At 42.2% G+C, this 26,190-nt stretch overlaps 1 protein-coding gene across 3 annotated transcripts in view; it reads right to left on the bottom strand.

The window, feature by feature from the left end:
• The window catches only part of LOC129852511 (tight junction-associated protein 1-like), a 147,735-nt gene that overhangs the window by 62,999 nt on the left and 58,546 nt on the right, over positions 1-26,190 (bottom strand). For all 3 annotated transcript variants that reach the window (XM_055918277.1, XM_055918279.1, XM_055918280.1), the window contains exons 2-3: positions 13,804-13,916; positions 8,820-8,878 (exon numbers count right to left, since the gene is read on the bottom strand). The gene's annotated coding sequence lies outside the window, so the exon portion shown is untranslated. The remainder of the gene's footprint in view (positions 1-8,819; positions 8,879-13,803; positions 13,917-26,190) is intronic.

Raw genomic sequence — 26,190 nt, 5'->3', positions numbered from 1 at the left:
GTACATGACATGAAATCTAACAAGCTATTCGGAGCTGATACATGATGATACTGACATGCAAGACATTAAATAAATGCCACAAGCCAACATCATTAAAAAAGGCAACACTCGCACACCATAAAACATTCATTGTTTTATTTAAGTATGGTAAAATAAGTAAGGTAAAATATATATTTTTGAATCATTAAAAAACGAAGAAGATTTTCACACCACAAGATCCCAGTTTCTAAAAGGACTTAAAAAAAACTAAGCGGCATCATCATTAAGGGAAAACAGAGCTCTTCCACCTTAAAATAATGACAAACAAGAGCAGATACATATTAGGGATGTGACAAATGGAAAATATCTTAATGATTAAACTGCCATTTTTCTATCATCAGTTTTTCATCAAAACCATACGAAAAGATCAGAAAATTCCATGTCTCAATTCACAATCCTACTGCCAGCAACGGTTTGGGTCTCACACTGCGTTCCTTTCAAAAGGTTTAAACCTTGCACCTGTACTACCATTACTGCAAAGTAGGGATGCACAATATAAATCGGTGAACATATTGGAGTCGGCCGAAATTAGCTAAAAATGCCAACATCGGCCCGATGTCTAGTTTAACGCCAATGTGCAAAACCGATGTCAAAGCTGACGTGGATACCTATATAACGTAGGTACATGACGTAATGACGCCACGTAAAAATTTGGCGCTACACGAGCAACACAGCATTCCTAACCTAGCCCACAATGTCTGCTGTGTGGAGTGAGCAGTCAACAAGTCGAGCAGTCAATTGAAAGAGTAAGAAAATTTCAGCGAGTCAACTCAAAGGCGAAATCCATTAAAGCCAAGATAATGGAATTCATTGCCCTTGACAATCAACCGTTCTCTGTCATGGGTGATGTTGGCTTTCGCCGACTGGTCGAGCACCGGTACACGCTACCAAGTGAGCTATTTTTCAGACGTTGCCCTACTGGAGTTACACAGTAATAAAGTCACTGCTATTAGCTTCACAACATACATACTATGGAACGCCGTTTGGGTCATTGTGTGTCAAATAATGTACAGTAGCACTGTCAAAGCTGTACAAAAAAAGTCTGCAAACAAGCAAACACCGGCCGCAAACAATGTTTTTACAATACCGTGCTGGTAATAAAGCATAATTTGTTCTACCGCAACTTCTGGGCTAGCTAGCTTTAGCTTGGTACCTAGCTAGCACCAATACAAACAGCCTGAAAACAACGACCTACAACCAGCCTGAAAACAATGACCAGTAGAAACTGCAGTCATTTTCATTATCCTTAGCAATGATTTAGGAATCGTTGTGGGTAAGTATTAGCTAGGTTGCCACTTGTTCACCTATTGAAAATGAACTTCAGTTCATGAAAATAAATAGCTAGCCAGCTACTTAACCCTTTTGCCCAAAGCTAACGTTATAAGCAGCCAGCTAGCTTTTCATCTGGCTAGTGATGCTCGACCGGACCGGATTATGTGTTGTGAAGCTAGCCACAATAAGGATTAAGCACAATAGTGGCATTTGCGGATTTCCTTAAAAATAAGAGTATTTAATTGACAGTGATGCAAATTAATACAAATAGTATAATAAATGCCATACTTTGATTTTGAATGCTAACCGCAAAGTCTACTAGCTTCACATAGATGGGTCCGACCACCATTAATCAAATAAGAACTGTCTTATAAATTAGGGTTATTTTAGATGACACCTAGCTATGCTACTATAACAAAGTGTCGTTTTTCTATGTTTATGGGGAAGAACATTGTTTGCATCTATGAGCTAGCATCCTAGCATACTTACCGATGAACCGTTGTGACATATGAAATACGAGTGATAGCGTAATCAATGTGCAATAACTAATGAACTAATAAATTAATGAACGCGTTAAATTATGTGAGGTGCTGTCATATTCAGGTCCTGATTGGTCAAATAGTGTTATTTGACACGTCAAATAGTGTATCTTTATTGACACGCAAAGACCCAAACGGCATTCCATAGAAATCCTGGTTGAGAATGAAATGACTGAACAAATGAACAATGAAACAGCACAGCAAGTAAATTGAAAGAAATAGGTTTTGATTGTTTTACTGGTAACGGGGACATTCGTAAATGGCAACAAAATAACTTTTTGGTCAGTGTGGTGTGTAACCTTTATTTGAGTGGACAAGTCAGTTAAGAAAAAAATCTTATTTACAATGACGGCCTACCCCGGCCAAACCCGGACGATGTTGAGCCAATTGTGTGCTGCCCTATGGGACTCCCAATCACAGCTGGATGTGATACAGCCTGGATTCAAACCAGGGACTGTAGTGACGCCTCTTGCACTGAGATGCAGTGCCTTAGACCTCTGCATCCATGTGTGTGTGTTAACTATTCAACTGTACTACAATGATTAAAAGGCCGCTAAAATTTAAAATATCGGTTATAGGTATCGTTTTTTTTTGGCAAGGAAAATATTGGATATTGGTATCGGCCAAAAATTTCATATCAGTGCATCACTACTGCAAAGTTTACATTTCCTCATTTAACTTCTCATAGAAATACCATATAGGACTTCACTGCTGTCGCTTGCCTTTCTCTGCCATTTTTCCAACTGTTAACAACGATGATGTAGTGGGTGGAGAGTCAACTCCAAAATAATTGACTCCAACTTCTTGCACGTCGACTCCCATTGCTGAGTGTCAAGATTCGAATCCACAAGGAATTGACTCCTAAGATTGAGTATTTTGGGTAAGGAGGAGACTGATTAGTTGCCGTACTTCCAAGAACAAACACCTGCATCATTCATAGCAAGCTAGCTAGGGATGGAGAGAGAGGGGAGGGGCACAGTATAGGCAGGTCGGCCACCAGACAGACAGCGTCAGAACCATGTACTAGGCCTATCTATCGGCAAACAAACGCTGTATCTCACAATTTCTTGGCTTGCAATGTTTTGCAACTTCAGTACAGCAGGGCCTATCCTCAATGAATAGGAAATTCTACAAGCACAGAATGAAAACTTAACACACTCGCATCATAAGCAAAGAGAAAGAGCAGGCGAGCCATCGCAAGGGAGAGAGGGGAGGGTGCCGGCAGAAAGAACCGTGCACATGCAGTGCCTTTGTAAAGCATTAAGACCCCTTGACTTTTTCCACATTTTGTTACTTCACAGCCTTATTCCAAAATGTATTAAATAAATAACAATTCCTCAGCAATCTACACACAATACCCCAAAATGACAAAGTGAAAACAGGTTTATAGAAATGTTTGCCCATTAGGAGGGGTGCGTCACTTGAGTCCGTGTTTGCGCCCCCTTTGGGTTCATGCCGTGGGGGAGATCTTCGTGGGATATAGCCTTGTCTCAGGGTAGTAAGTTGGTGGTTTGAATAAATCCCTCTAGTGATGTGGGGGCTGTGTTTTGGCAAAGTGGGCGGGTTTGTATCCTGCCTGGTCGGCCCTGTCAGGGGGTTTCATCGGATGGGGCCACGGTGTCTCCCGACCCCTCCGGTCTCAGCTTCCAGTATTTATGCTGCAATAGTTTGTGTATCGGGGGGGCTAGGGTCAGTCTTATATCTGGAGTATTTCTCCTGTCTTCAAATCAAATTTTATTAGTCACATGTGATGAATACAACATTGAAATGCTTACTTACGAGCCCCTAAACAACAATGAATTTAAAAAAATACAGATAAGAATAAGAAATAAATGTAACAAGTAATTAAAGAGCTGCAATAAAATAACAATCGCGAGACTATATACAGGTGGGTACCGGTAAAGAGTCAATGTGCGGGGCAGACGGTTAGTTGAGGTAATATGTACATGTAGGTACAGTTATTAAAGTGACTATGCATTGATGATAACAACAGAGAGTAGCAGCGGCGTAAAAGAGGGAGGGGGGGGAGGGGCAATGCAAATAGTCTGGGTCACCATTTGATTAGATGTTCAGGAGTCTTATGGCTTGGGGCTAGAAGCTGTTTAGAAGCCTCTTGTACTTAGACTTGTCGCTCCAGTACCGTTTGCCGTACTTAGCAGAGAGAACAGTCTATGACTAGGGTGGCTGGAGTCTTTGATAATATTTTGGGCTTTCCTCTGACACTGCCTGGTATAGAGGTCCTGGATGGCAGGAAGCTTGGTCCCAGTGATGTACTGGGCCATTGGCACTACCCTCTGTAGTGCCTTGCAGTTGGAGGCCGAGCAGTTGCCATACCAGGCAGTGAACAAACCAGTCAGGATGCTCTTGATGGTGCAGGTGTAGAACCTTTTGAGGATCTAAGGACCAATGCCACATTTTTTCAGTCTCTTGAAGGGGAATAGGCTTTGTCGTGCCCTCTTCACGACTGTCTTGGTGTGCTTGGACCATGTTAGTTTGTAGGTGATGTGGACACCAAGGAACTTGAAGCTCTCAACCTGCTCCACTGCAGCCCCATCAATGAGAATGGGGGCGTGCACAGCCCTATTTTTCCTGTAGTCCACAATCATCTCCTTTGTCTTGATCATGTTGAGGGAGAGGTTGTTGTCCTGGCACCACAAGGCAAGGTCTCTGACCTCCTCCCTATAAGCAGTCTCGTCGGGGATCAGGCCTACCACTGTTGTGTCATCGGCAAACTTGGTGTTGGAGTCGTGCCTGGCTGTGCAGTCATGAGTGAACAGGGAGTACAAGAGGGGACTGAGCACGCACCCCTGAGTTGAGGATCAGCGTGGCGGATGTGTTGTTACCTACCCTTACCACCTGGGGGCGGCCCGTCAGGAAATCCAGGATCCAGTTGCAGAGGGAGGTGTTTAGTCCCAGTGTCCTTCGCTTATTGATGAGCTTTGAGGGCACTATGGTGTTGAATGCTGAGCAGTAGTCAATGAATAGCACTCTCACATAGGTGTTCCTTTTGTCCAGGTGGGATAGAGCAGTGTGGAGTGCAATAGAGATGACATCTGTGGATCTGTTGGGGCGGTATGCAAATTGGAGTGGGTCTAGGGTTTCTGGGATAATGGTGTTGATGTGAGCAACGACCAACCATTCAAAGCACCTCATGGCTACAGACGTGAGTGCTACGGGTCGGTAGTCATTTAGGCAGATTACCTTCGTGTTCTTGGGGACAGGGACTATGGTGGTCTGCTTAAAACATGTTGGTATTATAGACTCGGACAGCGAGAGGTTGAAAATGTCAGTGAAGGCACTTGCCAGTTGGTCAGCGCATGCGCATAGTACACGTCCTGGTAATCCGTCTGGCCCTGCGGCCTTGTGAATATTGATTGACCTGTTTAAAGGTCTTACTCACATCGGCTGTGGAGAGCGTGATCACACAGTCTTCCGGAACAGCTGATGCTCTCATGCATGTTTCAGTGTTATTTGCCTCGAAGCGAGCATAGAAGTAGTTTAGCTCGTCCGGTACGCTCGTGTCACTGGGCAGCTCTTGGCTGTGCTTCCCTTTGTAGTCTAATGGTTTGCAAGCCCTGCCACATCTGACAAGCATCAGAGCCAGTGTAGTACGATTCGATCTTAGTCCTGTATTGACGCTTTGCCTGTTTGATGGTTCGTCAGAGGGCATAGCGGGATTTCTTATAATCTTCCGGGTTAGAGTCCCACTCCTTGAAAGCAGCAGCTCTAGCCTTTAGCTCAGTGCGGATGTTGCCTGTAATCCATGACTTCTGGTTGGGGTATGTACGGTTACCGTGGGGACGACGTCTTCTATGCACTTATTGATGAAGCCATTGACTGATATGGTGTACTCCTCAATGCCATCGGAGGAATCTCGGAACATTATCCAGTCTGTGCTAGCAAAACAGTTCTGTAGCTTAGCATCTGCTTCATCTGACCACTATTTTATTGATCTCGTCATTTGTAAAAACAGATTTAAGTTTCCCTGCATTAAAGTCCCTGGCTACTAGGAGCGCCGCCTCTGGGTGAGCATTTTCTTGTTTGCTTATGGCGGAATACAACTCATTCAATCCTGTCTTAGTGCCAGCCGCAGTCTGTGGTTGTATGTAAATAGCTACGAAAAATACAGATGAAAACTCTCTAGGTAGATGGTGTGGTCTACAGCTTATCATGAGATACTCTCTATCTCAGGCGAGCAATAGCTCGAGACTTCCTTAGATATCGTGCACCAGCTGTTGTTTACAAAAATGCATAGTCCCTCGTCCTACCAGACGCCGCTGTTCTATCCTGCCGGTACAGAGTATAACCAGCCAGTATGTTCATAATGTCATCGTTCAGCCACGACTCCGTGAAGCATAAGATTACAGTTTTGAATGTCCCGTTGTTCTCCCAAGAATGCACGTTTGCTAGCAGAATAAAAAGGTAGTGGGGGTTTATTCGATTGCCTACAAATTCTCAGAAGACAGCCTGCTCTCTGGCCCCTTTTTCTCCGCCTCTTCACGCAAATCACGGGAATCTGGGCCTGTTCCTGAGAAAGCAGAATATAATTCGCTTCGGGCTCATCAGACTTGTTAAAAGGAAAAAAATAAAAAGATTTCTGCCAGTCCGTCTCTTTCCAGAGGACCTGAGCCCTGTGACTATGCCTCAGGACTTACCTGGCCTGATGACTCCTTGCTGTCCCCAGTACACCTGGTCGTGCTGCTGCTCCAGATTCAACTATTCTACCTGCGGCTATAGAACCCTGACCTGTTCACTGCACGTGCTACCTTGTCCCGGACCTGCTGTTTTCGACTCGCTCACTCCACCGCACCTGCTGTCTCTAACTCTGAATGCTCGGCTATGAAAAGCCAAATTACATTTACTCCTGAGGTGCTGATCTGTTGCACCCTCTACAACCACTGAGGATGATTATTATAATTATTATTATTTGACCCTGCTGGTCATCTATGAACATTTGAACATCTTGGCCATGTACTGTTATAATCTCCACCCGGCACAGCCAGAAAAGGACTGGCCATCCCTCAGAGCCTGGTTCCTCTCTAGGTTTAGCCTTTCTAGGGAGTTTTTTCTAGCCACCGTGCTTCTACATCTGCATTGCTTGCTGTTTGGGGTTTTAGGCTGTGTTTCTGTATAGTACTTTGTGACATCGGCTGATGTAAAAAGGGCTACATAAATATATGATTGATATATAAATAAGGTATTTCTGTTTTTTATTTTTAATAAGTATTCAGACCCTTTGCTATGAGACTCGAAATTGAGCTCAGGTGCATCCTGTTTCCATTGATCATCCTTGAGATCAGCTCTGGTAAATTCAATTGATTGGACATGATTGGAAAGGCACACACCTGTCTATATAATGTCCCACAGCTCCGAAACAGGATTGTGCCAAGGCACAGATCTGGGGAAGGGTACCAAAATATTTCTGCAGGATTGAAGGTCCCCAAGAACACAGAGGCCATCATTCTTAAATGGAAGAGGTTTTGAACAAACAACATTCTTCCTAGAGCTGGCCGCCCGACCAAACTGAGCAATCGGGGAAGAAGGGCCTTAATCAAGGAGGTGACCAAGAACCCGATGGTCACTAACAGAGCTCCAGAGTTCCTCTGTGGAGATGGGAAAACCTTCCAGAAGGACAACAATCTCCGCAGCACTTCACCAATCAGGCCTTTATGGTGGAGTGGCCATACAGAAGCCACACCTCAGTAAAAAGGCACATGACATCTCGCTTAGTTTCTCAAAAGGCACCTAAAGACTCTCAGACCATGAGAAACAAGATTCTCTGATCTGATGAAACCAAGATTGAACTCTTTGGCCTGAATGCCAAGCGTCACGTCTGGAGGAAACCTGGCACCATCCCTATGGTGAAACATGGTGGTGGTAGCATCACGCTGTGGGGATGTTTTTCTGTAGCAGGGACTGGGAGACTAGTCAGAATGATGAACGGAGCAAAGTACAGAGAGATCCTTGATGAAAACCTACTCCAGAGAGCTCAGGACCTGAGACTGGAGCAAAGGTTCACCTTCATACAGGGCAACGATCCTTAGCACACAGCCAAGACAATGCAGAAGTGGCTTCGGGACAAGTCTCTGAACGTCCTTGAGTGGCCCAGCCAGAGCCCGGACTTGAACCCAATCGAACATCTCTGGAGAGACCTGAAAATAGCTGTGCAGCAACACTCCTCATCCAACCTGACAGAGCTTGAGAGGATCTTCTGAGAGGAATGGGAGAAACTCCCCAAATACACGTGTGCCAAGCTTGTAGCGTCATACCCAAGAAGACTGAAGGCTGTAATCACTACCAAAGGTGCTTCAACAAAGTACTGAGTAGAGGGTCTGAATACTTATGTAAATGTGATATGATTTGTATTTTATACATTTACAAAAAATCTAAAAACAAGTTTTTGCTTTGTCATTATGGGTGTAGATTGTAGATTGACGAGGGGAAAAAAGTTAATACATTTTAGAATAACAAAACATTTGGAAAAAGTCAAGGGGTTTGAAAACTTTCCGAATGCACTGTATATTTCGGAGCGACAGGTAGCCTAGTGGTTAGAGCATTGGGCCAGTAAGGTTGCTAGATCGAATCCCCGAGCTGACAAGATATAAATCTGTCGTTCTGCCCCCGTACAAGGCAGTTAAACCCACTGTTCCCCGGTAGGCCGTCATTGTAAATAGAATTTGTTCTTAACTGACATGCCTAGTTAAATAAAAGGTTTGTAAAAAATTCTTGGTAATGTCTCTCTCTCGCAACATCTTGACTTGCATTCCTCGCAAATTTACCAAAGTAACCTATGCTCCAATTTTATTTCAATTACACAACTTTATAGCCTATCGTCTAGTTAGGCTATAACAGGGTACATAATATGGTTGTGAATACTGCACTGTGATTTTATTTTGTTAAACCCACACACCTAAACATACTGTACTGAAATAAATCTAGATAATGATTCTATGAAAATAAGAGCCATACCCAAATTCTGAGTTATTCCAGCGATGTCCTCATCCACAGGTTCCTAAGTCACAGGCATTCTGAAACACACAAAGGAGCAGGCTGAATTTAGATCAAAGGGTTAGCGAAAAGTAGCCAATAGTTAGCGATTTCATTTCACACGTGATAGAAAGGATTCCGTGCATGTGCTGCTATGCTGGGTTCCCTCCTCTAGAATCGTGAAGCACCAGGGGACTCACTCACCTGAGACAACCCTACAAACATTCTGTAATGACGTCCACTGGGATTTGAGTGACATTGCTCACAATGATAACGGGTTTCAAAAATGGGTCACTGAAAATCCAAGAACTTTTCACACACTCAAAACTGTTCTGAGGCCCCCTCACGAAAATGTTCAATCAAATATTGAGCAGTGTGACAAGTGGAAATTCATACATGGTTGATAGCAGGACTCTTCCCACAACATTCAGTGCTCCACTTTTCTGATCTTCAATTACCGTTGATTTGGTGGCAGTTATATACTGAACAAAAGCACATGTCATGTAAGGAAATAAGTCTATTGAATTTAATTCAACAGGCCCTAATCTATGGATTTCACATGACTGGGCAGGGGCGCAGCCATGGGTTCGCCTGGGAAGACATAGGCCCACCCACTTGGGAGCCAGGTCCACCCACTTGGGAGAAAGTATCAGCCAATCACGATTAGTTTTTCCAAACAAAGGGGCTTTAAACAAAGTTAAGATAAGACAGAAATACTCCTCAGTTTCTGGGGATACCAGGGTGGCTGGTATCAGACTATCCCGCAGGTCAAGAAGCCGGATGTGGAAGTGCATTTCTGGCGTGTTTACACGTGGTCCGTGTTTGTAAGGCTGGTTGGACGTACAGCCAAATTCTCTAAAACGACATTGGAGGCAGCTTATGGTAGAGCAATGAACATTCAATTCTCGGCAACAGTGTCTTTACTGTGTCGCCACCATCCTCGATGCTAGGTACCTGGACCGCTACTTGTTAGACACAGCTGGATGGAAGGCGGAAACAGACACAGTGACAGTGCGCACCGAGTTAGAGGACCCACGACAGCTAATCAAATGGCTACCCGAACTATGCATCGTTTCCTGCCACCCCCCCCAACAACCCCTCTTTTAAGCTGTTGCTACTCTCTGTTTATCCTCTATGCATTGTCACTAACATATCCTATATGTACATATTTCCTCAAATAGCCCGACTAACCGGTGCACCCGCACATTGACTCTGTACCAGTACCACCTGTATATATCCTTGCTACTGTTATTTTTTACTGTGTTTTTATTTTTTTATTTACTTATCTATTGTTTACCTAATACCTTCTTTTTTTTTTTTTTTACTTAACTGCACTGTTGGTTAAGGGCTTGTAAGTAAATATTTCACTCTAAGGTCTACACCGGTTGTATTCGGCACACGTGACAAACAGAGGTGAAACTTCACTGCTTGACATGTATGATGAAATCCTTGTTGAGAATGAAACGACTGAACAACTGAACAATGAAACAGCACAGCAAGTACGTGAAAGAAATAGGTTTTGATTATGTTTTACTGGTAATGGGGACATATGTAAATGCCAACAAAATAACTTTTTGGTCAGTGTGTGTGTTTCAACTATTTAACTGTACTAGAACGCTTAAAAGGCCGCACAAAATGTAAATATCGGTGTCAGGTAGCGTGTGTTTAAATGGAGATTAATCTAGTTTAACACAGCGAGTGTTTCATATTGTTGTAAGATCTCAAAGGCTATATATATATTTATTTATGTATCTAAAGAAATCCAGCGTAAAACAAATTTTAAATGTTTTACTGGCAACTACAGCTTTCCAGTTAAATATTTTCCACTGCCTCTTCTGTTCTCTCAGAGTCTGTATCTGCCTTGACCTGATCCAATACAATATTTATTCAGTGTAAAAGTACTCTTTCTTTTGTGCCGTTCAGGGCCTTTTGCTGTGGATAAGCAAGCCCTGCAGGGGGATGTGGCAGAGAATAACACATGAAGGCCTGTGCTATGGCCGCCAGCCATGCGTGACAATCAGCCTGTGGTGCTGTTGAATACAGCCTCACGCGCATACAGCCACACACAAGTCTGCAAAGTGCAAACACGAACGCGCACACACACTTCAGCTCCAACACAGTCTCACACTCTCCAATGGCACTACCTCAGACCACCATCATCCGTATTTGCCCCACAGGCTAGGAGACACAGCAAGGCCATTACTCATCATAAAGTATTCCATGTTTTAATAAAACCTTCACAGTGCCATGGCTAACCGACAGGGGTTAATATTTATCTGAGGACCAGAGACGGTAAAGAGTGCTGCTTCTAAAAAGGGGCACACAGCAGTGTGTGATATTTTACTTAATTGAAAATCATGATGATTACAGACTAGGAGAAAATGGAACACAGGCTGCTTTTACACAAGCAGACCAATTCTGATCTTGTTTTCACTAATTGGTCTTTTGACCAATCAGATCAGCTCTGGAAAAGAGCTAATGTGAAAAGATCTGTTTTCAATTGACCAATTAGTGACAAAAATATAAGAATTGTGTTGACTGTCTAAACACAGCCACAGTGTCTTCCTCTCCAAGGTCACCCACAGTGTTTAAGGGCTCATTTACTATTGAACAAGCCAGTCAACATTAGGGAATCAGATTCCATTTTTAAAATCTAAATTAGGCTCACAGCCTAAGGGCACAGCTATGGGAAGAGCACTACCATAGAGCTTTATGATGTTATGAGCCATAGAAATATAATTATTATTTTAAGAGCCATCTTTACGGCCACTCTGAACAGTGGGTTGATTTAGGAGAACCCTAACGGTGATGTGTTTCTTATGCCTCTGCCCTGGCAGCACTCTGTTTATAACTGATGGGACGTTGCTCCTCCTTATCGGTGCAAACCCCTGCTGTCATTTAGAGCGAATGTGTCTCGTTCCATGCCTCTTAACTCCATGTCTTGCATCCAGTTACCAGTGGTCACCCTGCTTTGTCCAGCATCCTTCTATTTTCAGCCTTCTATTGACTGCTTTTAACGAGGACAATTGGCTGACCTTAACTGACATTACCTGAACAGCTGAATCGAGGGAGATGGACTCTCCCCTATATCTGGTTCCTTGCCAGGTTTCTTCCTTTCTTCTGGGAGAGTTTTTCTAAGGCCCTAGGCTTGCTCTTGGGAGGTTAAGGCCTTGGCTTTGTTGAACTTCCTGTAACAAATTACTTTGTGAAAAGTGTGCTCGACTAACAAAGTTTAATTCATTGATTGTACCGCCATTTTGCCTCATCAACCCAATATAGCGACCGATTAGAGCAGCTGTTGGTGCCGAGGCAATAATTGGGTGGATTTAGGGGCGAGATGAAGGTACACAGCTTGTGTACTCAGTAGTGCTAAGCGATTAACCGACATTTCGGCAATCTTTCGGTTTTTAAACAGCTAATTGACCAACATCGGTTCAATTATTTGAATTCCATTTCGTTCAGTTTTTTTCTGGTCAGCTCAATGCGCAGTTTCTCTAAAGATGAATTGGCTCAAGCTCGAACTACGCGATGTAGTAGGGAGTTGTAGTTTCCAACAGGCCAATATGCCACATAGCAGAGCGCAGAAAATGTGGTAATTAACTATAATCACCATAAACCATTGCGCGCCTACTTGTCCGGTCGGTGTGGGGCAGACACAGAGAGCAGATGCATCTCCACCTGAAAATACGTGATCTAAGTCATTAATAGTTGGTATTCAGAAGTCATAAAAGTATGCCTTATTTACTTTGAAGAACTACTAAAATAGTGATTTGTCAGACAGCCTAGGCAGCAGCTCTATAGAGATGAGACGACTTGGAATGAAACAGACAATATACACAACAACTGAAATATCTTATTAAAGTAATGTTAATAAATTATGGTTAAGTGATAAAGCAGTAATGGACAGTCAACTACATTAATGGGACTTGTATTGTTTTATTCTGTGTTACAACATTCAACCCACATAATGCATAGTGCATTTAACGTTAAAAAACAAACAAAAAAACATCGAAAACCATATTTAAAAAAAATAATCAAACAGACCTCAAAAAGCACTAAATCGCTCAGCACTAGTCACCTGAATTGGTCTAATGAAAATGCAGCTCCATATAAAGCGAGCCTAGTGAGGGTTGTTTGCAAAAACCCAAATGAACAAATGTTTCCACTGAGGTGCTCTATTATTAACAAGCCCCTGGACTGGGCGATGGTGTGCTCTACATGGCCGTGTTCAGTGTTGTTTGGGCGAAGCTTGAATAATTTAATGGAGGAAGAGATGGCTACGGTTCATATAACTGAGCCCATGGAAAAAGATATATAAAAAAAAAAATACAAAAAATCCTAGGACGTCACGTATGGGAGAGAGAAAAATAACCCAAGTCATTACGTCCCACTGAGGGCTCTTGACTAGGTGGAACCTGGGTGGCTGACTTTTCTCCACCATTATAATAAGGCTGGAGCTACTGTACTAACGCAACAACGAAAGACCAAACATTTACAAAAAAGATGTGGCTCGTCGGTCTCATTTACATGAAGTAAACAGAAAACCATTACATAATCCTCTTGTATGAACAAATAAACCTGTTTAAACCGGCTCTATTTCAAACCTACGAGTGAAAAGCATTCTTCCCTGCGGAAACCATAGGAGAAAATCCAAACAGCAGGAGGTTCACAGTGTGCCACGCTAAACTTAACTTAAAAGCAATTCACAAAACAGTAACACCACAATGTGCAGGAGGGAAATTAATGTGTATTTTAGCAGTATAATTGGAGTGATTATGTGCATCTTTCATACAGAAGAGAGAAAAACCAAGGACAGAGAGTAATGGATGGAAAGCATACTTTGTGTGTGTGTGTGGTGTGTCTGTGAGGAGGTAGAGAGAGCAAGCAAGAGGGGGAGAGAGAGTGAGAAAGGGGGAGAGAACGAAAGCAGGATTAGAGAGAGAATCGCATATGAATAGCCCCTCACCTTTAAGAGTATATGCTGCGTGCTCCAGACTCATCGTCCTGAGTGTGTCCCCTCTTCTTTTCCTCTTCGTCCTCTCTCTCTCTTGGCATGTGAACCTCTGGACTACTGATAACCTGAAACAAAAGAAGGTGGATGGAAAAACACAGCCGTGTTAGTACCTCTGGGCTGTCAATCTCCCGACTCTTCGGATACGGTAACAAGCCAGACGAAGCTGGGGCTCAGGGGACAGTGTGTGCGAAGCAAGCCTCATAAGGGAGTCTGTTTTATTCTCTGTCCTTTACATTCACTCCTACACAGTCTGACTGACTGACTGCTGCCACACACTAGTTAGCTTCCTCTTCTACTCTAGAATGATTGTGGGGATTCTATTGAGAAAAATATATAACTTTAGACAGCCACTGTGCCTTCTCAAAGTGACTCGCTGTGCTCTATTTGTCAGAATCCGACGCGAAAGGAGAAGGCCTTGATAATACATTTAGCCTTGATAATACATTTTTGCTTGGATTGAACTTTGTCTGGAAGTGTTGGATTCTGGAGTAAACATGGAACATTGCTATCCTAGAGACCGGTTTTTACATCAGAAGATCATGGTTATCTGTAGGTGCCAGATGGCTTTGGAATGTGCTGGGTGGACGGGAGGAAGTCACAGGATTGCTGTAGGGATATGGGTGGACATCTTTGGATTAGGCAAATGAGGGGGTCGAGGTCAGGTCAGATCCCCTTAAGGGAGAAATTTTGGTTTATTACCCTATTACTTTGTCTTCCTGTCGAACCATAATAGATGTAAGGATTGGAGAGAAGGAGGAGTGCCTAATAGGAGTATATATATACTTGTAGTGGTGGAAACATGTTGTTTCTGATGCAGCTGTATTGATCCTCTTGGAAGAACAAAATTGTTTAAGCTTTCATAACGTCCGTTGACTTTTCTACTGTGAGAATTAGAACCAAACACTTGGCGCTGCAAGCAGGGTTCACCACGATTTGTAGTCAAACCAGAGAGTCCAGATCAGTGGAGCTGGAGCTGGCAACAAACAGGGAAGGCACAGTTCCGACACCTGTTCCCACTCATTTTGACATCTTGGGGAGATGAGAATCGTAGGCTGAACAATTATAGGACACGGACCTAGAGAGCCTGAGTTTATTCGGTAGGCCCATTGTGTAATGACCGGTCGCAAATATCTGGTGCAGGGTAGGTTCCAAAAGGACAGGTCCCGAGTGGAGGTTTCCCTCTGCGAGATCCAGGAGTGACAATACAGTGTAGGGGCAGTTCTAGAAGCTAGTGAGTAAAACAAAAATGAAAAAAATGAAAAATAAGATATTCAAACACTGAGTTACGAGTATTAGCAGTAGTAATAAAGAGAGGTTGGTTAGACACCCTGTTGGGTGGAGAACCATGACAGATTATGTGGAAACAGGAAGACAAGTGTGAATAATTTTGGTAATGTGGGTTATCAACAACAGTGATATTTGAGGCACAATACTGGAATAAGACATTAAGTCATCCGTATTCTCCAGTAATACATTTGCAGACGCTTTAGTATAGGTTCTAATACAAGGTGTTAAGTACCGTGACCAATTAATTATTATCCATGGAAGTGGGTAGCGCTACCTTAGAAAATAGTTAATAGGTGGTGTGTATTAGACGGGAATGAAGAAATATAAAACACCCTCGACAAAGTTTGGGAATAATAACTATTCATATGGCGACAGACTCGATTCTCCAAGCGGAGCTAGAGGATTTTAATAAAGCAATGGAGTCACTGAAAGAAGCACACAAGCATTCTACCAATTCGGCTCGAATATGGGGAATTAATAGAGGTATTTAGCTACAAAAAGACTGGGTACGTGAGTACATTGATAGAATTTGTACTTCGGCTTTGATGGCAGGTTTGAAACCCGTGATCAAAACGACCATTGTGGGGGTTGAGGATAAAATAGAGCAAGATGTTTGAGTGGAATATAAATCCGCTCACTTCGCAGACATACGAGGGGTTAATACAGGCACAGTGAAAGTCACTAACAGTGGTTTCAATGGCCAAGGTAAGACAAAGAAACGCAGCGACAAAACATCAAAGCGTAAGGAGATAATCTCACATCTAAAACAGGGAGCATCGGACATTGGAAGAATGAGTGAATGGTGATACTGGAGCCTGCTGCATTCAAAGGAAATTCCGCTAAACAAGCGTTTGCATCTTTTTCCAAAGAGCGACAACAAATCCTTTTGAGAGTAGCAGGAGAGGAAAAGTCGCATATCGGTGTATAGCTTCGGTTCGATCGATAGCGGCTCATAGAGATTACAGTTTCTAGTTGGGTAAGACGTGATCTCCTACGTGTTCCAACTGTTCAATATGAGGCCAGGGATCAAATATCACGGATTCCTTAGGATGAGAAATTGGCTAAAATTGACACAGGAAAACATATTTTGGGTTGAAGAATCTAGGCAAAATGCCAGGGGAATGTATTCTAGAGGTAACAAATTTAAAATAATCTGGCCAAACACTCTTTTTTGGGGGATCTAATGAGACATTTTGTGTATTTTTATTCTGAAATAGATTTTGAGAATGTACGAAAGGGTGGAAAGGTAACGAGGAATTAGCAAAGGGGTTACTAAACCTAAAATTAACTTGTTTTTTTTTTGTAAGTTCATGAACATTGTGGTGCGGTGGTTATGGAGAATAGTACATACTAAATAAAATATACATAAATTATGGAGTTCCAGATAAGTGAGGCTTGTTCATGTGTGTTTTTGACCTACGGTTTCACACACACAAAAACACACTTTACCGGTTACGAATATGCGTTAGTGGTGTTGATACGGAGGATTTATTTTGGATGGGGTCTTTTCAATTCAGTTGTAAATTGGGTATGCAGAAGGATGGAAATGTTTGGAAGGTTTTGAAATGGTTTCTGAAGGACAGGAAAAGGAAAGGGCTATGAAATATTTAATGGTGTCGAATGTCCTGTATCCTGACTTTCTGGTAAGGCCTGACCAATCTCATTAGAAATGATAGAAACAGGTGGGATTTAAATTATAAAATGAAACACCAGTTTCTGTTCGATTTTACCATTGCTTTATGAGATACTATTATTTCCTTATGGAGTTATCAAGAGTTATAATTCCAAGTTGATTGGTTATTTCGAATGCGGTTATTTTTGATTTAACATGTTTTTGAATCACAATGTGAATCATGTGTTTGTAAAGAAAGTTACCAGTTCCCTGGGGTCCTGGTATTTGGGTAAATATACAAATTCACTTTGTTCAGTCTGTATGAGATGGAAAAATATATGTTAAATAGGGATGACAGTTACTCCAAATTGATTGTGATATGTGAATTGCTGATTTCATTTTTTGATCATGTTTCGATACAAATTTCACAAGATTGGGATTTATGGAGTGTGGGATTCCCGGATGGGTTAGGGTGCTAACTTCCTGATCTGGTAACTCTTCCGAGAGGTCGCCAGTAAAATAAGGGAGAATGAACTAATTTTGAAAATGGTTTCAACAGTAACAGTATGTTTGTTATGCTCTGACATACAGCTGAAGTCAGAAGTTTACATACACTTAGGTTGGAGTCATTAATACTCGTTTTTCAACCACTCCACAAATTTCTTGTTAACAAAGTACTGTTTTGGCAAGTTGGTTAGGACATCTACTTTGTACATGACAAGTCATTTTTCCTACAATTGTTTACAGACAGATTATTTCACTTATAATTCACCGTATCACAAATCCAGTGGTTCAGAAGTTTACATACACTAAGTTGACTGTGTCTTTAGACAGCTAGGAAAATTCCAGAACATGATGTCATGGCTTTAGAAGCTTTTGATTGACTCAAATGATGTCAATTAGCCTATTGGAGGTGTACCTGTGGATGTATTTCAAGGCCTACATTCAAACTCAGTGCCTCTTTGCTTGACATCATGGGGAAATCAAAGAAATGAGCCAATACCTCATAAAAAAAAATTGTAGACCTCCACAAGTCTGGTTCATCCTTGAGAGCAATTTCCAAACACATGAAGGTACCATCTTCATCTGTACAAACAATAGTTTGCAAGTATAAACACCATAGGACCACGTCGCCATCATACCGCTCAGGAAGGAGACGCATTCTGTCTCCTAGAAATGAACGTATTTTGGAGCGAAACGGGTCCAAAACTATCTATATCCACAGTAAAACGAGTCCTATATCGAAATAACATGAAAGGCCGCTCAGCAAGGAAGAAGCCACTGCTCCAAAACCGCCATAAAAAAGCCAGACTACGGTTTGCAACTGCACATGGGGACAAAGATCGTACTTTTTGGTGAAATGTTCTCTGGTCTGATGAAACAAAAATAGAACTGTTTGGCCATAATGACCATCGTTATACTTGGAGGAAAAAGGGGGATGCTTGCAAGCCGAAGAACACCATTCCAACCATGAAGAACGGGGGTGGCAGCATGATGTTGTGGGGGTGCTTTGCTGCAGGAGGGACTGGCGCACTTCACAAAATAGATGGCATCGTGAGGTAGGAAAATTATGTGGATATATTGAAGCAACATCTCAAGACATCAGTTAGGAAGTTAAAGCTTGGTTGCAAATGGGTCTTCCAAATGGACAATGACCCCAAGCATGCTTCCAAAGTTGTGGCAAAATGGCTTAAGGACAACAAAGTCAAGGTATTGGAGTGGCCATCACAAAGCCCTGACCTCAATCCTATAGAAAATATGAGGGCAGAACTGTAAAAGTGTGTGCGAGGAAACCTGACTCCATTACACCAACTCTGTCAGGAGGAATGGGCCAAAAAAAACTAATGGAAGGCTACCCAAAACGTTTGACCCAAGCTCAAAAATTTAAAGGCAATGCTACCAAATACTAATTGAGTGTTTGTAAACGTCTGACCCACTGGGAATGTGATGAAAGAAATGGAAGCTGAAATAAAATTCTCTACTATTATTCTGACATTTCACATTCTTAAAATAAAGTGGGGATCCTAACTGACTGAAGACAGGGAATTTTTACTCGGATTAAATGTCAGGAATTGTGAAACGGAGTTTAAATGTATTTGGCTAAGGTATATGTAAACTTCCGACTTCAACTGTACGCTAGAATGATAAGTGCCGGGAGAAGGTCTACACACTGCAAACAATTTAGACTAAGTATGCATTGAGATGCCGATCTTTCATTACCAGGCCACTTGCGACAGGAAAACAGGGCCAAAGGGGACCTGTAATGAGGAGAGTTATTACCGGCAATAAAATGTTCTGTTTAGAAATGTACATTCTAACAGGGATGATGTGTGCTAGGTTGAGAAGCTTGAATTCAAGTCATACTCAAAGTAAGCACTAAGAACTGTCATTCTGAATTTGGGTTGGATAATTTATAAAATTATTTAGTTATGATTCGGAAACAGCGAGAGAGAGTTGCTTTCAAACGGTGAGGGGTGGGGGCACTGCTAAAATGTATTAGGCCTAGGAAGGCTCTAGAAACTTTATCTCTAAGTAGAATTCACTAGATGATCAACCATGAAGGCTTTTTTTTGTTCTCTTTTGTTTTACCATGTCATCAGAATTTTTATGTTAAATCGCATCGATACATAGAGATTGCTGGATGAGACGGTACAATTAGTTGCATACAAGGCTCATAGTCTGTTTTGCGATAACACCCAAGGATGAAAATGAAGGAGAGGGCATGGGGACCAGCATAGAACATAATGGATGGACGGTTCTTTCCCCAGTTCTAGTCGCATCAAAGGTGGTTTGAGCTTTGTTCCGTTGGTTATTCTTCCAACACATTAATCTCTTTCCCAATTTCAAACAGCCGGCGAACACTGGACAGATTACATGTAGTAGTTATTCTCACGGCAGTCGCTGTAGGGACAGTAATTGAAGGAGGCTATAGTCATGGGCCATGTTAGTAGTAGCAGGGGTTATTTTAGAAGCATTGTTGGGATATCAGTTTATGAGGACTCGTGCCACATGAATTGGTAACTGGGAGACCGATGGCGATGGGAGTACAGGGGGGGGGGGGGGGGGGGGGGGCTGTTTTTCAAATGTCATGTCAAAGCATATAAAGTGCTGAGTTACCTCAAGAGGATGTAGCGTTGATTATGGATAAGCACTTGCCTATCAGGTGACGTGCCTATCAGGTGGCAATGGAGGAGATGGGGAACAAAGTGAAAATGACATGGATTGGGAACACCTCTTGGAACCTGGGGCCAGAAAGGGGAAGACTGGGCGAAAGCATGAGGAGACTTTTTAGGGCTTTCATTTTTGTGGAATCCAGCAGAAAAGTATCCTGGAGGCATAGAGTCAGGTGAAGAGAGAGTGGGAAATGTCATGGTCTCAGACTTTGGTTTTCATGCATATATACTTATGCATAGTAAATACTGTTATGTTGTGTTTTTTTTTTGTTTTCCAAGTCTTATGCTATCACTCTCTTAGGAACCAGAAGGATAAAGTGGAGAAACTAGAAGCAGCTCCAGCTGAAGTGGAAGCCTACAGCTTCAGCTGGAAGGGCATTATGTTGTGATGGAAATAGAGTGCATGTAGAACAGAGGCCATAAACCTAACTGTGAATGTTAATCATGGTTTTTTTCATGTTTTATTATTATGGCTTGTTCATTTGTAAGTCATTTCCAAGTGTATGTAATGTGGAACAGTACGGAGTTCAAATGTTCAAAACGGGGGAACCACAATAGATGTCACTATTGGAGAGAAGGAGCAGTGCCTAAATAGGAGTATATAAACTCTGCAAAAAACAAACTGTCAACTGTGTTTATTTTCAGCAAACTTAACATGTGTAAATATTTGTATGAACATAACAAGATTCAACAACTGAGACAAACTGAACAAGTTCCACAAACATGTGACTAACAGAAATTGAATAATGTTTCCCTGAACAAAGGGGGGGTCAAAGTCAAAAGTAAAAGTTAGTATCTTTTGTGACTGCACCAGATTTGCCAGTTCTTGCTGTGAGATGTTACCCCACTCTTCCACCAAGGCACCTGCAAGGATGAGCCTGCAGGAACATTTCTTCGACGATAAACGCGAATCCGACCATCACCCCTGGTGAGACAAAACCGTGACTCGTCAAAGAGCACTTTTTGCCAGTCCTATCTGGTCCAGCAACGGTGGGTTTTTTGCCCATAGGTGACGTTGTTGCCTGGTGATGTCTGGTGCGGACCTGCCTTACAACAGGCCTACAAGCCCTCAGTCCAGCCTCTCTTAGCCTATTGCAGACAGTCTGAGCACTGATGGAGGGATTGTGCGTTCCTGGTGTAACTCGGGCAGTTGTTGTTGCCATCCTGTACCTGTCCCGCAGATGTGATGTTCGGATGTACTGATCCTGTGCAGGTGTTGTTATACGTGGTCTGCCACTGCGAGGATGATCAGCTGTCTGTCCTGCCTCCCTGTTGCTCTGTCTTAGGTATCTCACAGTACAGACCTGGCCACATCTGCAGTCCTCATGCCTCCTTGCAGCATGCCTAAGGCTTTTCCCCACCGATGAGCAGGGACCCTGGGCATCTTTTGGTGTTTTTCAGAGTCTGTAGAAAGGCCTAAGATTTCATAACTGTGACCTTAATTGCCTACCTTCTGTAAGCTGTTAGTGTCTTAATGACCGTTCCACCGGTGGATGTTCATTAATTGTTTATGGTTCATTAAACAAGCATGGGAAACAGTGTTTAAACCCTTTACAATGAAGATATTTGGATTTGTATGAATTATCGTTGAAAGACAGGGTACTGAAAATGGGACGTTTGTTTTTGCTGAGTTTAAAAACGTGTGTTGGAAACATGTTTTGTCTAATGCAGCCGTATTGATCCTCTGGGAAGAATAAACTTGGTTAAGCTTTCATAGTGTCCGTAGTTTTTTTACTCTGAGAATTAGAACCAAACAGAAGAGAAACCGCAGTACCTTTCAAACAGAGATCCAGAGTAACTTTCAAAATACAGAAAACATCCCCGTATGATGCAAACATCATACGGGGATGTTTTCTGTATTTTGAAAGTTCTGTATTTTAACATCTTGATTGCTGACAAGCAAAACATTTTGGGACTATGTCAACAATTGACTAATGAAACAAATACCAAAACCTAGTTTTTGGGTGGAATTTTCCTTTAAGTGACAACCTCTAAAAATGTCATCAAACCCGTACATTTCTACAGTAAATAATACAGTACAGAATGAGTATTTTCATCCATCTTTGACTTTTTCCTGCTCTTTTCTCTGACTTTAAATGAATGGGTGACATTTGCATAATGTCAGCATGCAGGGTGGTTAAAATAAAGTTTAACATTTGGGCTACTTCATTGTTCCCTTGGATGAGCCCTGCAGTGAGTGCATAAACTCATTTGTTCCAAGTAAGGTCACAGGAGCCAAACCGCCCTGTCAAGAGCGTGACTAATACCCCAGGCTGAGCTCAATAAATACAGTAAACCAGACTATATTTCTCACCTCCAATTTAATTAAGGCTCACCTAGGATATAATGGGATTTCTAATCCTTCATTTGCATAACATTTATGAAATAAGAGTAGCCAATGACCCCGGATAAATGTTTTCCTGGAGACAAGAGCCAGTAGTTTACATACAATTGAAGTCCGAAGCTTATATACATTTAGGTTGGAGTCATTAAAACTTGTTTTTCAACAACTCCACAAATTTCTAGTTAACAAACTATAGTTTTGGCAGGTCGTTTAGGACATCTACTGTGTGCATGACAAGTAATTTTTCCAACAATTGTTTACAGACAGATTATTATTTCACTGATCAGAAACATTTAGCATGCAATAATGTAGACTAAATCAAGTGTATTATTTTTGCTCGACTCGCGTTGGCCTATAGGCTATAGTAAGTAGCCGTATATAATCTATCCACCATCAAGCTGTGGGAGTGCGTCCTGTATTTCTGGAATATTTGCATACTCCATGGCTATGACGGCCAAGGAATTTTGGATGACTGTAATTGGCCATCCAAATGACGGCAGTCCCCGAAATAAACATTAGAATAGCAAAAACAATTGTGCGTGTATAATTTACACATTTTCTCTTCACTGCATGTGCTGGAATTGAAGTAAAACTAATAGAATGGGCATCCCCATTCAAGTCAATGAACGCATAATGAGTGGACTTGCGGCCTTTGCGAGTGTACACATGGGAGCTATCCAGGAAGTAAAATATGTGCACTAATACAGTATTTGCAGATATGGGCAGTACTTCATTGCCCTCTCTCCCTCTCTGCTGTGTCACTGAGCCGTTGGGCCCGCCCTGCAATCTCATTGGATAATGCTGGGCATGCCTGGGCCACCCTTCTTTCACTGTGCAACTTGTTAATGTGCATCTTGCTAGCTGTCACTCAAATGACGAGGGGCTGAAGCTCATTGGCTGGAACTCTTAATTATTAGGGGGCTAGCCCATGTGGGCCAAGTTTGCAGTACTCAAAAGGGCACCACACAGGTTCCAGACAGCAGTCGCTTTCAAACTAGGGATTTCGTGGCTAATTGAGGTCAGACAGTAATTCTGCTCATGGATTATTAATGTATGAACTACACATCGACACATCCTGCCCAAAGCAAAAGGTTTTAAAAAATACTTATGTCGTTGCCAAAGTCCCAGAACATCTCTTTAACGTAACTCATTCATTCATGTCATTACACAGCATACTATTCATTCATGCCTTTTAAATACAAATCAAAAAAGGTATTTTGAAAATGAATTAGGAGAACAAAGGGAGCTTTGAGTAATCAAACAATAACTAGATTTTCTGCCAAACCACCATTTGAATAATTAAACAAAAGCTCCTTGTTTTTAAATGCATGTTTTACTCTGAAATAACTGCAAGCGTATGCCTGATTGAGGAAAACTTTTGGATCAATTAAGGGTCGACTTTTGATAGTTTAGAAGGTCCAGCAAGGCACATTTGCAGGGCAGTCATAGGATGTATTTTATTAGGATGTATTGGCGTTAGCAGATGCCATTTAAATGATGGTCTTCTCCTTGATTCCGAGAGGTGCGATCTGTCGTGGTCTCATGGATCTTCATTCTTCCGTGTGCACTCCAGCCTATTCATATCGCAATTTGAAACATTTCAAATTATCAGAAACATTTTTTTCATCATGGTCACATTTCTCTGGGCCAGACAAATTTGGAATCTTGGCACTGTTAGTTGCTGCGAGAAAGCAGGAGTAAAGGGTGTGAAGACACGCAGTCTTTTTCATATATATTTTTTTACACAGTGCAGCAAGCCCAAAACCTGCCCTGCCCGAATCAATTCTCCGAATTTGAGGCCCAGACCATCGGGCCCCGTCGGGTTCGGGCTGAGAACTCTACTCCTTTTCAGTAATTACATCCAATATGACTGAAATTAATTGTGTTATCTCTTGTGGTGTCTTGTTGGTACTTAAAGGGATTTGCAGATTTCCTTGCCACTCCCCCACATGCATAACACTGTACGATTTGATTCACACCCCGCTCACTTTTGTATGATGACCTATGCTTTAACCATGTAGGCCTAAGGTGAACAGAGCACTGTGTCTTGCAGTCAGAAGAAAGCTGCTGACATTTAGGGTGACGTTCCACCTGATGCTGTTATTCTCATCCCAGCTTTGGACGTTTCAGTATGTGTTAGGCCTGACAGATGACTGGTGTTTTGCATGGTCTCTCTGAACCATTTAAATGAATCTGAAAGACAGAGTTTGAGGATGAGGTGAACTTTACAGCCTCCACAAAGTTGTGTAGCTTGCCCAAACATGCCCATTAATCCCAATGAAAAACATGTTGAAGCCTATTATATCCCAATGCACTGCAGTGCCGAAAATTGATTTTCTAAGACTTCAATCGGTTACATGTGGGCTCCAGTATTGATTTTAATCTCCGCTTCAACCAAGGTGTACAAGGTGTACTGTGAACCTTCTCCAACACGCATTAGCTCACATTTTAACCCCGGAGAGCCTTTTTTTCCCCATAGCTTTGTCTTTACCTCTCAATGACTCTCTGTGATTGGCAGAGCCCGTTAAGTAAGTTAGCCCTGATTTGTCAGAGTACCTACAGTTGAAGTCGGAAGTTTACACAGACCTTAGCCAAACACATTTAATCTCAGTTTTTCACAATTCCTGACATTTAATCCTAGTAAAAAATCCCTGTCTTCGGTCAGTTAGGATCACCACTTTATTTTAAGAATGTGAAATGTCAGAATAATAGTAGAGAGAATTATTTATTTCAGCTTTTATTTCTTTCATCACATTACCAGTGGGTCAGACATTTACATACACTCAATTAATATTTGGTAGCATTGCCTTTAAATTGTTGAACTTGGGTCAAACGTTTCGGGTAGCCTTCCACAAGCTTCCCACAATAAAATGGGTGAATTTTGGCCAATTCCTCCTGACAGAGCTGGTGTAACTGAGTCAGGTTTGTAGGCCTCCTTGCTCACACACGCTTTTTCAGTTCTGCCCACACATTTTCTATTGGATTGAGGTCAGGGCTTTGTGATGGCCACTCCAATACCTTGACTTTGTTGTCCTTAAGCCATTTTGCCACAACTTTGGAAGCATGCTTGGGGTCATTGTCCATTTCGAAAGACCCATTTGCAACCAAGCTTTAACTTTCTGACTGATGTCTTGAGATGTTGCTTCAATATATCCACATCATTTTCCTACCTCATGATGCCATCTATTTTGTGAAGTGCACCAGTCCCTCCTGCCGCAAAGCACCCCCACAACATGATGCTGCCACCCCCGTTCTTCACGGTTGGAATGGTGTTCTTCGGCTTGCAAGCATCCCCCTTTTTCCTCCAAACATAATGGTCATTATGGCCAAACAGTTCTATTTTTGTTTCATCAGACCAGAGAACATTTCTACAAAAAGTATGATCTTTGTCCCCATGTGCAGTTGCAAACCGTAGTCTGGCTTTTTTATGGCGGAATTGGAGCAGTGGCTTCTTCCTTGCTGTGCGGCCTTTCAGGTTATGTTGATATAGGACTCGTTTTACTGTGGATATAGATACTTTTGTACCAGCTTCCTCCAGCATCTTCACAAGGTCCTTTGCTGTTGTTCTTGGATTGATTTGCACTTTTCGCACCAAAGTATGTTCATCTCTAGGAAACAGAACACGTCTCCTTCCTGAGCGGTGTGATGGCTGCGTGGTCCCATGGTGTTTATACATGCGTACTGTTGTTTGTACAGATGAACGTGGTACCTTCAGGGTTTTGGAAATTGCTCCCAAGGATGAACCAGACTTGTGGAGATATACAATTTTTTTCTGTGGCTTTGGCTGATTTCTTTCGATTTTCCCCATGATGTCAAGCAAAGAGGCACTGAGTTTGAAGGTAGACCTTGAAATACATCCACAGGTACACCCCCAATTGACTCAAATGATGTCAATTAGCCTATCAGAAGCTTCTATAGCCATT

Source organism: Salvelinus fontinalis, chromosome 1 (assembly GCF_029448725.1).
Source record: "Salvelinus fontinalis isolate EN_2023a chromosome 1, ASM2944872v1, whole genome shotgun sequence".
Lineage (NCBI taxonomy): Eukaryota > Metazoa > Chordata > Actinopteri > Salmoniformes > Salmonidae > Salvelinus > Salvelinus fontinalis.
Note: the sequence above shows the minus strand (reverse complement) of the source record. Positions and strands in the feature narration are given on the sequence as shown.